Source organism: Gallus gallus, chromosome 15 (assembly GCF_016699485.2).
Source record: "Gallus gallus isolate bGalGal1 chromosome 15, bGalGal1.mat.broiler.GRCg7b, whole genome shotgun sequence".
Taxonomy (NCBI): Eukaryota; Metazoa; Chordata; class Aves; order Galliformes; family Phasianidae; genus Gallus; species Gallus gallus.
The window spans coordinates 5,133,637-5,146,926 of record NC_052546.1 but is presented as its reverse complement, the minus strand read 5'-3'; the positions used below and the strand labels follow the sequence as shown (position 1 = coordinate 5,146,926).

The following is a 13,290-nucleotide window of genomic DNA, read 5'->3' as shown; positions in this document are numbered from 1 at the left end:
GAACAGAGCGGCCATAGAGCTGGTGGCCTCGCATAGACCCAAACACAAACCCTGCATGGGTACGTGCTGCTAACAGGCAGAGACTGCACATGCATAAATACATATAAGTAAATACAAAGAGATGTGTCACATTTTGTATTTGTATGTATATACAGACACATGTATACATGTATACATACACGCACAGAAACAAAAAAAAAGCATTGATCATGTGGTAACTGCAGCATATTGGCTGAAAACAGCTTGAAAATTGCTGGGGGTGGGATAAAATAGTGGAAGGGAAAATCTGTGCAATGCTGCAGGCACACAGCAATGGGAAACACTGCACTTTTTGGGGGGGAAAGGCCAGCACCAAGCACGAGTCTGTGTGCTCAGTGGGCTGCTTTCCTTAGTAGCTCCCTATAAGCTGAGACATCAGCTGCTACTCCACATTTTTTTAGCAGTTTCAGTCTAGATGGAAATAATATTTTATTACCTCACTTACGCAAATATATGCGGAAAGGGAAACGAACATTCATAGCTGGCTTTAAAAGACTTCCACGGAGGGAAGGAACACCGTACGACTCAAAGTCAGTGTTACAGCACCGTAATATTTCACACTGGCTTCATTAGGCTGAGATTTGCCTTGCCCAAAGGCAAAGCAGGGATAGAGAAAAGTCCTATTCTATCGGAGGAAACTTGTAATGACAGCAGAAATTCTTGCATGGGAAGCAAGACAAACGCAGCAGTGAAGGTTGAGGAATAATGCTGCAATTGAGATAGAAAGTAAGAGGCCATTTTGCACAGGAGAGGTAAATGTTCAACACATCCGTTGCTTCTTTCATCCATAACACCAACAGATTAACAACATTTCTCCGGCTGCGTTAATTTCTTTGGAGTTTTGGCTTAGGAAATAATCACACTAAATATTTCATAAGTGCCTTTGAAAGTTTTTTGGTTAATAAAGAAAAAGGAATTGCTAGCTGCTCTCACATTGCAGCACGATAATGAGAGCGCACAGATAATCAATAACCATTTTCAGTTCATTATTCAGCACATTTTGGGCTGGTGCTATTTCTCTCCCTCCACCCTTCCGCATCCCACACGTGGAGTGATGAAGCACTTTTAAACCATCAGACCTCACCACTTCTGCTAATGGTCCTCAGTGCTAACCACTGCATGGCACCCCAGCCCCTAATTATGTCTACAGAACTCACAGCTTTCCAGGATGCTTTCGGATTGGTGGAGTTCCTCCTTTGGTGTGGATAACAAATCTCTGCACTCCTTCAGCACCCCCAACGTGCACACCAGCTCAGCCTGGATATTGCTTTAAGTTTCCTCTCAATTTGGGTAATCTCTATTGCTTGTCCCTCAAGTTGAAAGGCAAAGTTTCTGTTCTGCATAGTCATTCTACTGGTGCCTATATATAGCAAATATACTCAGTACTACGCTGAACTCATGTTGGCTGCTTGGGGCCATCATGGGGCCAGGTCCTTCGCTCTGCCCCAAATCCATCCACTGCCCTAGGACCACACCTGCAGCTCCAGCAAACTCCAGGCCTCTGAAGGTGTTTCCTGGACCTAGGGCAATGTATCTCAGGGAGAAGGTAGGGACCTTCTGGAAGGTGAAGAAAGTCCTGCTGGAAGACGGCTGATCTCTGCCTTCCCATCAGAGAGCGCACATTTGCAGAACTGAGGCTGAAGTGGTATTAAAGCCCTAAAGGAGGGCAGCTTTCCTCAAGGACTACACAACGCCGGTCACTACAAGGTCCAAGCCCTGACTGCTAACCGCAGCGCTAAGAGTTATTTTCCATTACGCACCTTAGGAGCGATGCACATCCAGGCAAGCTTCCCTGCAGAGCATGCATAACGGCAAAGAACAATTCCTGGTGCTAGCTCTCCCTGTTACAGCGTGGTGACTCACTGCTGGAGCTGCTGGCTGTCAGCACACTGCCTGCAGCACTGGTGGTGGCTGTTCCAGGCCCGGGTCAATCGTCCTGGAGACCCCCGAGGAGATGAGAGGCCCCAAGGCAAAGTGAAGTCCTCTGTCTCCCTTCCTACCTCTCTGCACTTGCAACACCGAGGTGAAAAAATGGACACTATTAGTGCCTCCACACACCCTTCTTTTCTTTTCTTTTTTTTTTTTTTTTGGAAAATAACCAAGTTTTCATGGCAAAGAAATAGAAGTGGACACTTTAATAGACATGGTGCTGAACAGGCTCTTTGCTGTAGGATGCACTGCCATATAGTATTGGGAAGGGAAAACAGAAGTCAAATATCTATACCTTCAACGCAAGCAAGCCTTAGGCATGAAATTTAAAAGCAACCCACACCCAACAGATATCTGCAAAGCATTTGAAGTGCTAGTTTAAAAAACATAAACCGCACACCCCTTTTCACCTACCTGATAGGTTTTGCTTTTCCAGTCACCTCCTCAATCCCTTCCCTGACCCCACCAGCCACCTGCTCACCCACCCCAATGCTTCTCCACCATTGCAGCCATCCACCTTCTGAGCCCAGCAGCACAGACACACTCGGGAGCCTCGGGCAGAGGACACCAGCAGCAGTGCTGCTCATTACAGAGCACACAGGTGCTGAGACAGAAGTGGACCAGAAGAGGCTGACTGCACTGCAGAGTGACACTGTCACTCTCAGGAGGGAAGACAGCTGCACCTTTGTATATTTAACTTCTGTATAAGCTTTTCCAAGCACAAAGTACAGTGTGTTTCTACAGAATACTTATAAACTCTTCTCCAGATTAAACTCAAGGACAGCTACATAGCCTTGTATTTGTTTGGATTTCTTGACATGCAATTCAGTTACGACTCCCAACATTTTTGCTGACTTGTGAAATAAAACATCTAATAGGGGAAGGAAATGCACTGTGGAAGGTACGTGAGCACCCACAGCTTGTGAGGATCCATGAGCTGAGCTGCCCATCAGCCTCCTCCTGTGAAGCAGAGGGAAATGGGAAAAGAGGAGAAAAGTGAGGGATCCGCTGCAAGCCCAGGACAGCAAGCACTGCTGTGGAGATGAATGCAGCTGTCAAGGTAAGTTCTGGCAATAAAGAAGAGGGAACAGTGCCATTCAATCAAGACACCCAACCCGAGTGAGTGCACGCACAGCAGAGTGGCAGCTCCAACCCCAAGCAGCAGCAGTGCCTGGTGCCCAGCTGTGCTCCTTGCAGCCATCTGCAGCGCCTGCGAGATGCTTGGAAGCTCTGCCCTGGCCTCAGCAGCTAGGGCAAGAATCATTATCCCTCATTTGCTGGGGAAATTGAGGGACAGAGAGAACTGATCTGGCCTAACATGCAAGAGAGAAAAAATGACAGCGTCAGTCTCTGGGTTCAATTTTTGCCATAAAATCTTTTTTTTTTTTTTAATTTAAATAAAGAAGGGAATTGGGGAGCTCAAATAAACCAAGTTTTGCTGATATCTGGCATAATTCTGCAAGAATAAAGCAATCCCCATGCATCTCCCACCAGCATCTCAGGAATAAAGCCAGCTGTCAGCTACAAAATCAAAAGAGATTTTTTCTTGTTACCAACTGCCTTTAGAGCTATCAGTAGCTGCAAAAATAAAACGAACCTTGGAAATTAGCACAGCTCATTGATTCCTCCACGTACCCAGGAGTTCTCTGCACACTGCATCTCAGCAGCACACAGGCATGCCCAGGCTGCACCTGGCAACTTCAGGAGCCTCTCTTTTTGAAGTTTCTAGCTCAGAAGCACAACCCACCAACTTGACAAAGGCATTTGGATGCAGCCTGGCATAGCGCATGCCTTTGTAGCTTTGGGATGAGCGTGGCCACAACCAAACATGCATCTCCTGTGCGCTTCTACAAAGAACGAGGAAAAGAGCTGGGAACAAAAGGTGGTCAGACCTTCACTTAAAGCAGCACCCTCACCAAGACTTGCACAAATAAGGTTATAATGTTTCTTGACCCGGAAGACCAGCTCAAAGGAGGTGGTTTTTTTTCCTCTCTGTTTCCCCATCAAACATCCAAATTGTGTCTGGAATGTCCTTTTTTGAAGTGTTGTTTATAACTACAAAAGCAAATCCAGAAAAAACAAAGCCCACAAAGAGCAATTGCCCTAAATTTGCCTTTTCATTAGAAGTAGCATGGGCTGGAAACGTTGCTCCTACCCAGCAACAGTCGAGGAGGCAAAGCACAGATCAGAAAGCATCAGATCCCATCAGTTCAGATTTCAGGGTCAGCCCCGAAGGCTTTGACAGTGGCTGCACAACTCCGTGATCCTTAAAGCAGTGAGAACCACACCTGGCCCCACTGGGACAGCCACACTCCTCAGTTGTCTCAGCTCCTGCCTCCCCCATACAATTCCCAGCCTGCTCTGCCTGTTCTATGCCCTGAGAACTGCTCCAACCTTGCTATTGCGGCTCCATGTGTCAGCTGTCAGATAGCAGGAGTGCCACAAAGCCTTTGCGAGAGCCACACATGCCCTTCATTAAAGGGCATTATAGCTGTATTTATATCTGACATAAATCTGCTTTGTAAACAGTGACCTGATTCGGGATCTGGACTTCCTTAGACTGACATCAGGAGCGCACACATGCTGGTCCCTAACAGGCAGCATCAGCCTTGCCCAGCTGTAGGAGAAGATGCTGCTCACCCTCCTTCCTGCTCACCTTCCTCACTCACTGATACTACGATGGGATTGGGGTGGAGGAGCCAAAGGGCTTGAAGATTTCAGCTTTGGTCACAACATAGCACAAAGAAAAGGGGAAAGAAGAGAGGATGATTACTGTGCATCTGATCTACGCTTTATGGGTAGTACAAGTGTCCGAGGGACAGATACGTTTGGGTAGTTCAGACCAAAACACGCAGCAAGCACTGCCTCAGCCAAAACCAGAAATCAGTAGCTGAACTGAAAACCATACCCAAGCTCTCCCCCCAGGCACCAGATCGTTTTCTCATCACATTTCTATTTGTTGCCAACTCAAAACGCTATGACAAAAATGTCAGCTCATTAGATTTGTTCTTAGAAGTCTGAGGCTTTTTGTATATGAAGTTGGTGTTATCAGAGTCCATAAATTGCAGCACAGTACATAAAGGAAGCAGGCATGACATAGCCCCAGTTTAATCTGGATCAAGTTGTTACAGTCAAAGAAGTGTTTTCCAAAATGGTAATTAATTTTTAAAAGTGTGCATAAAAGGGGGTTCTTAATTAATAGAATACTTAAAGGAGAAGAGCTAGAGAGGATTATCCATTTTACTAATTTAATGGCTATTCAGTATCTATTAACTTTCTCATCAAAAGTCACCCCCACCTTTTTCTACCAGCGTAGCTGCCCGTTTGTCAGACACAAAACAGCTTCATTAGCCTAAAAGTTCAACTTCTGCATTTCCACAGATCTGCTTTTATTTTGTTAGTAAGCCAAAATCCTGAATGACAGTGAATCAATCACACAAACCCTGCGTTTGTTTTTCACGAGTTCTGGATGGCACTTTGCTGTCACGTCCCCAGCAGTGCCAGCTGCAGTGACACATGCAATCAGCTGGAGCAGGAGCCACGTAGGAAACCCCTGGGTCTACCTATACAATGCACAGGGCAAAGGCTTGCCCATGAGCTCTAGCTCACCTGGAGGAGTACACACACGCTGTCTTTTCCATCCAAGGACTACCCGTTAACACCTCACAGCCTGAACCAGAAGGTTCATTTCCCATTAACTTGAACATTCAGATTAAGGATAGTCTTCACACACCTTAATGCACAGGCAGTCACGTTCTGGGTAGCCATTTGAAGTAGCACTCTGCCTGCACTGAGGCTCCAGACCTTGCACTGTGGGCTAACTCCCACTGCTCAGAGCTCAGCACCATACACTCAGTGCCTTTACAGAGATCTGTACCTACATATCCTACAAACAGGAAACACAGCAGAGAGCAGCTCCTGCCAGGGCAACCCTAACCTAAGCACAACCATGCAGCGTGTCTGGCCTCGTTGCTGTGACCTAAGACCTCAGAGCAGAAAGAATCCATCTGCATGGATTTCACTGCAGGATCAGAGCTCCAGGAAGTCCCTATGAAAGATAACAAACCGAAAGAGGTTACAGCTAAGGCTAACACTACTCAAAAGCTAAAGAAAACAAAAACATTCCTGTCTATCAGTTCTATCTGCAAACGCTACTCAGCTGTGTTTAAGCCCATAACAGCCATATGCACAGGCTTCAATAAAAGGGACACCTTTCCCCCAGCTCCTGCTGTTGCAATTCTACAGAACAGATCCGGACATCAGCAGAAGGGGAAGTTCAGGATATACACGGCATCAGTTTCCAAGAGAATATTTCTTGTGTCACGTGAGAGCAACATTCTTAGCCAACTTGGCAGAAAATAGACAAGCTGCAAAGCTAACCTAAAAATACCAGTCTTGCTAATTACAAGAAAGAAAAGCAGAGCATAAGCAATGGCAGCACTAGCAATCCATACCTTCAGCGACACCCTGCAGACGATTCTTTTCCCCTAAGTACGTAGCAGTTTCTGAAAGACTGTCTCTGTTGCTCAGGTGTGCAACAGATCCTTCTAGTTTTAAGTCATGCAACTGAGACAAGCTAAGCTCATTTCAGACTGATGACTTATGGCTTCATCTGGGTGATTTACTCATGTTTGTCCTCTTCCATCACTCCTTAGCACAGTGCTAAGAAGTTTTCATGTTCTGGAAGTCAACTGCTCCCAAGAGGCAGCTTGGTAACGCTCCCAGGAGTGAGCAGGGCACCAAGCCATCGTGGAAAATCAAGGAAAAAATGAAAATAAAGACAAATTGCCACTGCGTGATTGCCATTGCCAATGGATCATCAGCTCCACGATCCATCTTACCTGGTGTGGGATCTGAGAACAGCACAAAGCAGGCTTCAAAGGATGCCAACAGCTCACGCAAGTGGTCACTGTATGGTCAATCCCTGCCTCCTCGGGCATAGGTTAATTTTTCTTTATCCAGCAAGGCTAAGTAGGAATAAAGGACACTGACAGGCTTAGAAAATGGGCAAGCTGCCCCCAAAGCCACGTGCTGCCACCCAGGGCTGAGCGCTGCCTAGGCCCCCAGCAGCATCCTGCTCACAGCAGCAACAACAGTCAAAGGTTTGCATGAAAAGCAAGGCATACAGACAGACTCATTAAGGCAATGGTCACATCTAAGACAACCAGCGCTGCTTCTCAAAGTGCTGAAGTCAGCCAGAATCTTTATTTAGGACTGAAGTGCAGTAGCTTTCCTCTGAATAGGAGATAACATGGAAACTATTCTTGTGGAGTTTATTTTGAGTTGAAAATATTTTCCAGTTTTGTGTTGACAAGATTGTAACCACGCTGTGTTACAGAGCAATGCCTGAATTTGCAAGGCCTGACAAAGGAAGAAGCAGAGAAAGCCACATTTTCCCCTTCAAACAGCTTGTTACTGCAAGAATTCTTACCTCTTCACAGTAACGTCATGTCATCCTTCAGCACAAAAGGGCCCCAAAACCCAGACCACAGCAAGGCTGTCCATCATGCCAGGCAAGCTGCGGCAATAAGATTAGCCAAACAGTCATAAACTGACTACATCTGGAGGAGAAGGAAGCAATTTCCTCCTATTCCTCTTCCTGGCAATCACCTCCAAGATTTTCCAAACATCCGAGCAGCATCAGCCCCAAAAGCACTTCCCAGCGCTGAGCTCCTCTGGGATTTGAGGCAAATTCCTTCAGCCCCACTGGCAGTGCTGGGTTAGCCTGCCACATTTACTGCTTGTTAAAGCAACGTGGTAAAAGTGTGCATTGATGCCCCCTGTCCCATCTACAACTCCTGTGATGCCTTCAGAGAGCACGTGGGTTCAGGAACCCCCGGAGGAGGCTGCTCCACACTTCACCCAAGCAATGTGCTCTGGTGCAGCCCTGACTCGAGCTAAGAAGGCTGAAAGAAATCTGCCACCAGTTTTTATTTTAAAATGCAGTCAGCTCTGGGTAGAGAGATAAGAATGCTGCCCCAGCCCCCTCCAACGTTTCAGCATTAACCAGTTCTGCAAAAGGTGGCAGAGACAAACAGTAGAAATGCCCTTCCTGGAGGCAGCACCCCAGTTTCCTCTCCTCTTCCACCCCCAAACCAACAGGCCCGGCCCTGGCACTGCTCTCAGCCTGCATCGTGTATGGTGACCACAGAGACCATTTCCAAACCTGCCCAGCAATGTTGGCTTTGGCTGCTTTTCGGCTCCAGCTTCTCAGCTCCAGCAGATGCAGCATCTGGTTTGGGTTGCAGCTTCTGGAGCTGGCACCCCGGTGCCCGTGGCTTTAGGCATTCCGAATGTCAAACACCCTCTGCCACTTTCCCAAAACATGATTCAAGCACAAATTTAGCACGAGCTAAGCAATACAGAGTGACTGTGCTGCAGTCATGAGGGTTACAACACACCACCCAAACCCATGACATTTCCATAGAAACCACAGCAGGAAAGAGAAAAGCCTAAAAAAGCTGACAAGAGAAGAAACACTTGGTGAAGTAAGTCACTCTGGAGGGAAATAACACACATGTGCAGGATCCTCCCCAACTCCTCAGCAGGTCGGCATTCAAAGGTTACCATCCATGTCCAACCCCACGCCAACAAAACCTCGAGACCCCCCTGCCATGACTCCACACACACCCCTAACGAAGGGTGGTGATTAAGAACAATGTCATGCTTTGTGCAGTATGCCAATGATTTTCTCGCAGTTTCAGTCCCTGAGGTTGTGTGATGGGAATAAGCACACTTACCCTGGGGATATCTCAGAGGACAACTCAACTTGCTAGGAGCACCATTCCCTGCCACCTCCTGGGATGTTCTTAGGTGACACAGAGCCCTCCAGAAGTAATTAAACAAATAAATGCTGGAATATGCAAGAGAAGCAATTCATTCTTTTGGTCAAGCAACCTCCCTGCTCAGAGTAGGATAACAAACACCAAAAACCACCTCATGGTAGCGACATGCATTTTCAGCTGTAAACTAATAAGACACTCCCAGCAAAAAAGAGCTTAAGTATGTTCCATTACACACTTGCCTGCTCCAGAGAAACGTTAAGTGACATCAAGGGAAAAAAAAGATGAAAAAAAGAAAAGAAAATCAGTCAAGAGTGCAACGGCTGTTAAATAATTCAGGATGCTCTGCTCTTGCTCTGGAAAACCAGTCACATTCCAGGGCGTGACAGAAGCAAGCCAGCTCTACGGAGAGCGATGCAAATGGGCACAAAGGAGGCTGCTTGCTCCAAACTCAGTGAGGTGCCCGCTGCATCTCCAAACCCCCTCCAGACAGAGGGGTGGCAGCCACTGCTTGCTTGGTGCTGAACTCTATCGACTACATGCCACACAACCTTCCCAGAAAAGCCAAAAATCAAAGCTAAGCCAAGTTCCATGAGGTTTGAAAGCGAATCTGGACGTGAATATTTCGCAGAAGGTCAGAGATGTTGGTTTGGGACTCTCTGCTTAGGAAAAGAACATGACTGCTTTTCGGGAGTTGAAAAATACTTCAGCCCAATGGATATGTATTACCTGGAACTGGATCCTAAAGGTACAGTCCGGCTCCCACCCCATCAGAAGCAGAGCTGGATACTAACAAGTCAATACATTAAATGGTTTATCTTGTTAGCGGTTTTACAGCTATTTAATAATGAGTTCTGGTAACTGCTGCCTGTGTATGTTTATTATTGCAAAGAGAGCCTTTATAAAAAGATCTGTGTAATGGCACAACCTTTCCTTTCAGCTGCATAAAAACTCCGCGCTCCAATCGATATCATCAGCAGTGAGAAACTAAAAAAAGCTCAGCAGAAGCTATAAAATACAGCAGATTACCTTCAGAGAACAGCTCTGCTGCCACCATATTTCACAGAAACTCTATTTTAAATTCACACACGAGGAAAAAATTAAGTATACACGAAAAAGCAGCTCTGGCCAGGAGACAGTAAATATGTTGTGTTCTCTGACACGCAGGATAATAAAAGCAGAACGGCAAACTACAACGCGACCTTTAAGGGTCAGTCACATTTTCCATGTGCTGTTAAATACCGCTTGCAGGGGGGGGGGGTGGGAGGGGAGAAATCAACTCATAAAGAAAACACAATAAAAAACGCCGTGTTCACTGGGGGTGATCACTGAGGAACTGTTACATCGCAAACCAGAACAAACCTCCTAGGATTTAGCTGGGCAAGAAGAGGTTGGCAGTGCTCCGCAGATATTCAGTGCTTACAAGTTTTACATATCCCAGGGTTTGCACCCCAGAAACCAGCAAGGCACTTCCCCTGCACAAATAGCATGCATTCCTCCCTCCCTGAGCACAGAGGCACTGAAGGGCACAGCAGCTGCGTTCGCAGAGCACAAGAAGGGCGTAAGCATCGCTTTAGCCAATAAAAACAAAACTCAAAACAAACGCTATAAATACAAACCCAACCTGGACCACAAGGCTGCTGCTCAGGGAATAAGCCGCGTGTCCTGCAGCTTTACTCATCTTCCTAAGCAGAAGGGCTCGAGGGGTGCTGCCACGAGGCCCCCAGCCCTTCCACAGCTCACACCGGGAGGAAGCCCAACATTTATCAAGAACTTCTGGTCGTTACAATTCCACCTTAAAAATGAACAGGCCTGAAATTTAGATAAACTTACTACTCTATTCAGCACCACGTGATGCACCAAAAAACAAGAGCAAACAAACAAAGAGGAGGCTCTGCTTTTCCTGGCTGCTCACTTCACGCAAGCCTGGAACATCTGCAGGAGTTGCCCAGCAGGGCACATTACTGCTCATTCCCAGGCAGATTTTGGAGCACCGGCTCCGCTCAGCCAGAGGGCTCCAGGCAGGGAGCCAGGCCATGGGAAGGGCTAATTGGGATGCTGGAATCCCAAATTGGGATCCTTAAACCCCATGTCCCCGGGTTTGGTCTGGAGTCCACTCCTATTACTCCCAGTCTGGATGGACAGCAAAGATGCTTCTAATCTAAAGATGCTCTCTGATGAAAGAGCTCAGTATTTGATACTAGGAAAAACTTTAAACAAGCAAGCCAAAGTTCCACTTACTCCCATTTCCTTAGCTGTGCCAGGTGAGATTACCTCCCCTCTGTATTTTCCTACACAAGTCAGAAATCAGAAGTAAACCTTATTTACAGCCAAAATAGGGCTTTGAGACTAAACTAAACACAGCAGCACTGCACTTCTCTTTTCAACAGTTGGCTTTTTCAGGATGGTTTTTTCCAGGGATTTCTGTTTAACAGCACGCTTTTTTCTCCTTACCTTTCTGCCAGCTTCTCTAGAAGGAAGCAAAGCTCTGTGACTAATCCTTCGCTTTGCCAGCTGACAGAAACCATTACATTACCACATCTTAGCTGAAAGAAATAAAAATCAAAATGACAATTTATTCCGGGAGGTGAAAACGTGGGCACGGGCAGCTCCTGCCTCTCTGCCCCCATTCTTGGGTCCCATGAGCTCAGGCTGCCCTGCACTGAGGGGCACAGTGATGCAGACGGGGCAGAAAGAGAGGGAGCAGCCTCTGTGCCATGCAGGTAAGCTGCCATGGAGAAAGGGGAACTGCTGAAGTGCCCTGAGGAACACGGTGCCCAGATATCACAGACAAACCAGAGGGAATATGGAAGCAAACAGATGCAAGTGCTCCCACAAACCTGAAGCTTCCAGACAAGAAATTACCAGTAATTACTAATAATGTAATTTTCATGCAGCGCTCATTGCGAACCAGCTCTGTCCTCACAACAAAGAGGAACAACAAAAGCCACAAACAGTTACCAAATTAGCTTATTACCATCCCTTGGATTTTTTGAACCTTTGTAACCATCCAAATTGGTCTGAATGCACAAACACAATTACAGTAAAGAGGCACAGCTATTTTCTGGGCAGGGCACGCACATCACAGCAGTGCAGGCAGCAGACACAGCCCCTCTGCAGCCACTCCATGAGCTCACGGAGCTGCTGCTGCAGCATCAGGTGCTTCCCCAGCAAAGCAAAGCGAGTCCCAAAGAGCAGAGAGGTGGGCTTTAATGGAAGAGCACTTCTCATCAAGTCAGAGGACGTCTCATGAGCACATCTTCAGCAGCAGGAAGAGCACGACGTGGGATGACTGTATGACCCTCTGCAATTCAGCAGTGCCCCTTCAAGCAGAGGGCAAGTGTCTTAAAAGCAGTCTGCCCTCAGGTTCGCGCTTTGTGGGTTGCAGTGTGCATTTTGTTTTCTTCCCCCTCCATTTATTTTAGGTAGTGATACGAATTGCAGGTTGCCCTTCTTTAACAATTGCCAGTTGTGATGCTGAGAAAGTCCTTGCACCAGAGCAACACTGACCTGAAACTAAAGATGAAGCACGGGCACAGGTATTGCTTGAGCAGGGAGCACAGAGCTTCCAGCAGCTTCATCCTACGCTAACCAGGTCTGGCGCTGTGCAGTCACACTTGCTTAAGGCATTTATGTGCAGTGGAACAGGAGACTTTCCACGGTGACAGATACTTTGTACAGCTGTCCAACCTAAAATTCCCAACTGACAGTAGATTCAGCCCATCCTCAGACTCTCTCGTGTTCTGGAGGGTTAGTTGTTCTTTTGCATTAAGCAAAGCTGTGTTCAAATGTTTGTTTCCAATAGAAAAGGGAGACACATTGGGAGGATGCAAGCTGTGTCTGAAGAGCAGAATTTCTGGCAGATGGGTCAAGAGCAGCAGCAGTGTTCATAGAAACACGTGCATCTTTACATACTCAGGGCTGCCATTTGGAAAACAGCACAAAAACAACAGTTTACAGCAAGGGAAAAAGGGGCCATTTTCACAACAGGTGTCAGAATACACTGCTCTCGAACCTCTCCTGTAGGTGCTATAGATGGATGGCTCCTTGGGCAGGGAAAAGGTCAGCATTGCTAATGAAGCTCCACTGTACCTACTGACAGTACCAGAAATAGCACGCAGAGACACATACCTTAATTACAGCATAACCACCGCATATATGGGCTGTAAGTGACATTCCCAAGCAGAGCTGCTGCTCTGGCCCTACGCTGTGCTCCATGGGCACATCAGGAGTGTGTATCTCCCCTGCCAGGGCAAGGCAGAATTTACCTATACAGTGTCCATGGGGTGTGAAAGCAGAGAATAGACAGCTTCCATTAAAACAAAGAAGTGAGAGGGTTTGGTCTGTGCTCCTGATGGAAAGCAGGTGGGATGACCAAGGAACACTGATGCTGAGGAGCCAGAGTCCAACAAGACCACAGTGCAGGAACTTGTGTTTAATATACAAATCACCACAATTTACTGTGCTCATTACACACTACTTTCTGCTGCAAAGTCAGAAAAACAGCAGCTCTGCAGAACTCTGCAAGGCAGGCAGGCAG

General features: G+C 46.9%; 1 protein-coding gene across 15 annotated transcripts in view; it reads right to left on the bottom strand.

Moving 5' to 3' along the window:
- Positions 1–13,290, bottom strand: part of PITPNM2 (phosphatidylinositol transfer protein membrane associated 2) — a 111,866-nt gene that overhangs the window by 66,348 nt on the left and 32,228 nt on the right. The window contains exon 1 of one of the 15 annotated variants that reach the window (XM_046901232.1): positions 1,800–6,457. The exons of the other annotated variants lie outside the window; for them this stretch is intronic. The gene's annotated coding sequence lies outside the window, so the exon portion shown is untranslated. Of the gene's footprint in view, positions 1–1,799; positions 6,458–13,290 lie in introns of those variants that run through there. 15 annotated transcript variants of the gene reach the window in all.